Source organism: Habropoda laboriosa, unplaced genomic scaffold (genome assembly GCF_001263275.1).
Source record: "Habropoda laboriosa isolate 0110345459 unplaced genomic scaffold, ASM126327v1 scaffold337, whole genome shotgun sequence".
NCBI lineage: Eukaryota > Metazoa > Arthropoda > Insecta > Hymenoptera > Apidae > Habropoda > Habropoda laboriosa.
The window spans coordinates 318,794-321,471 of NW_017100468.1; the positions used below are offsets into that span (position 1 = coordinate 318,794).

At 33.8% G+C, this 2,678-nt stretch overlaps 1 protein-coding gene across 1 annotated transcript in view; it reads right to left on the reverse strand.

Annotated features, from left to right (window-relative positions):
* Positions 1-2,678, reverse strand: part of LOC108575982 — an 81,753-nt gene that overhangs the window by 70,511 nt on the left and 8,564 nt on the right. The window lies entirely within an intron of this gene.

Sequence of the window (2,678 nt, forward strand, 5' to 3'; positions counted from 1 at the left end):
GAATTTTGTGTTCTTTGAATTTATTAACTGACTCTTTCGATGAACAAGTTATTACACTTGAAAGGTTCGTTCACTTTTGGGTAGCTTTACTTTGTCTTTTTGTAAACTTAGTCATTCTTTCTATTCGTATTTCTGTGCATCGACATTCAATTCCTTTGTCGTATATTTCATGTCGTTACATTATTAACTCATTCTGTGAGTAACTTGTGTTCGGTACTAATTATTCACAACTATAATAAAAACAAGTGAGTGAACGGAATACTTCTTAGAATATTCAATAAATATGTTTCCAAAATATTTTTTTCTTAATGTTAGAAGACATCAATTTTTTCTTGTAGTTGTCAAAATTTGGATGCATCAGCATTTTTTCTTCATTAATTCTAAGATAATATCACATACATATTTGCAAAATTAATTATTGTAAAATTTATGAAATTGAACGAGACCCGAGGAATAGAACATAAGACATATCTGATGTTTCATTCATTTGTTTATTAAGATTAACATGGGAATTAGGGCTATTCAATAAATCTGTTTGTGGAAGGAATATACATACACTGTTCGCCAAAAAAATTGCAACACCTGAAAAATGAAATCGCACAAATCTGAAATTTACATATACAGTAAATTCTCCACAAGTGTCAGTCCGCAAGGAAGCTAAACCTGACACTTGTAGAGTCAGGGACTACATTTTCGAGCCTCGCGCCCTCCTTTGTAGTTTGCCGAACGCAGACAAGGACAGCGAATAAAAGATAAGGATGAAAGTTTTCTTAACATATTGATGAGATTTTTCTGATGAAAATGACATCAAATTATGTCGTGTTTGATATCATTTTCATCAGAAAAATCTCACCAACATGTTAAAAAAAATTTCAGATGAAAAAAAGTAAAATTAAAGAAATTATATTTTTCTATTATGAATTGTCGAGCCGTGAAATCTCGTAAAAGAAACCGAGTGGTGTAGCGTTACACGCTTGACTGACAGCGAGTGACGAATCCAAACTGACTGACACTTGTAGAGAATTTACTGTATTGTTTGGGGTATTGAAAGAGAAAAATGATTAAAATTTGATTAAAGAAGGTCATTTTGATTTCCAGGGTGATTTCCAGATTTGTGTAACCCCAATTTCTAGGTATTGCAATTTTTTCGCCGAGCAGTGTAGTAAAAAGTATTTATAGAAATGAATATAATAGAGATAATGACATTAAATCATATTTCATGGCTTGTATGTTACTATCTTGTATGTTACTCGTTATAGATCACAATTATATTTAAAAATAAAAGCGATACTTTAAAAAACAGTTCAATTCTTTCTAAAATTGTGTAATTTTGACCAATGGTGTATTTTAAACTTGATTCTAGACTAGACATTTTACAAATATCTATGCCATTGCTCAATCATTTCCATTGAAACGTTAAAAATGATTAAATAATGAAAGTTAACAACGATTAATTTCTCTAAAGATAAAATATTACAATGAAAAGAATTGTACTTAACTTGTTTTTAGCAAACAAAGCGCTAGTTTAATATACGAGTTGTGTACGAGTCATTGTACCGCTTCTAATAAATCGTAAACATTTCTCCGAATTGCATAGAATGTATCGCGTGCACTAATGCCGCTTGGTATTTCTGAACAATTGGTTTCTGCAGAACTTTTTCCATCGCACAGCTCTTTATCCATTGACGATCACGACAAAGGAACAAGTTACTAATTCTAGGTACTGTACGATAAAAACGGAATTCCTGTAAAATTGGAATCCTACTGTCGTATGTACGTTGTCTACACCACCGGGATAATTTGTTTGTATGTAATGTGACATATGTGCCGGTAATAATAAAAGTGGCCTAAGCCATATATTTTCCGTTTCGAGATACTTAGTTTCTTTCCTTTGGGTGTATTAAGAAATATTTTTTCGTAGCACGCGCGTTATGTTAGAAAATAAATGAGTAGCGATAGAGAAAATCAAAAAACGTCACAGAAATGATTTGTAGCTGTTAAAAAGGTGACTGTTTTGGAACCTCGACGATCGCGTTTGTATATCTCCCCTTCAATCGACAAGCACTTTATTTGAACGAACGAAAGTATGTGCAGTGTGTCGCAGGAAAGTGTGCCTGCGATATTTACAGAAAATGACACAAAAAAGGACGTACTAATGTAACGTTCTCTTTTTTAGAGCTTCGGTTCATTTAGGGCTCCTAGTCAGTTTCAAGCAAAAATTATGGCTCGTAAAAGGAACAAAAGTGATCCCTCCACTTGCACAAAACTAAAAGACTGTTAAGAAGAGAGTACAATGGTACAGGGAGATAAAATGTATCGACGATCTTTCAAATCGAGGTTTAAAGGGGACTATTAAGCTGCGTCCTCGCTGAAGCAACAACGAGGAACTTTCTGTCGCCTCTTGTTGCTGCATGTTCCAAAACATTTTCAACAAACACCAATTTGTAGAAACATTGTGTCCACATTGAAGCAACGTAATCTGAGGAACATTTGGAATTTGGTTTGGCTAGCAACAAGTTGTTCATATGCAAGTCACTTTGTTCCAAGCTGCTAACGATGACTGAAGAAGACTTGCTCCTTGCAGCTGCAATATTTATCGTTATCAGTAGTAAAGAAACAGAAGAAACGAAAAGTGTGGGTTCAATAAAGTCTAAACCAGGGATGGCAAAACTGCGGCT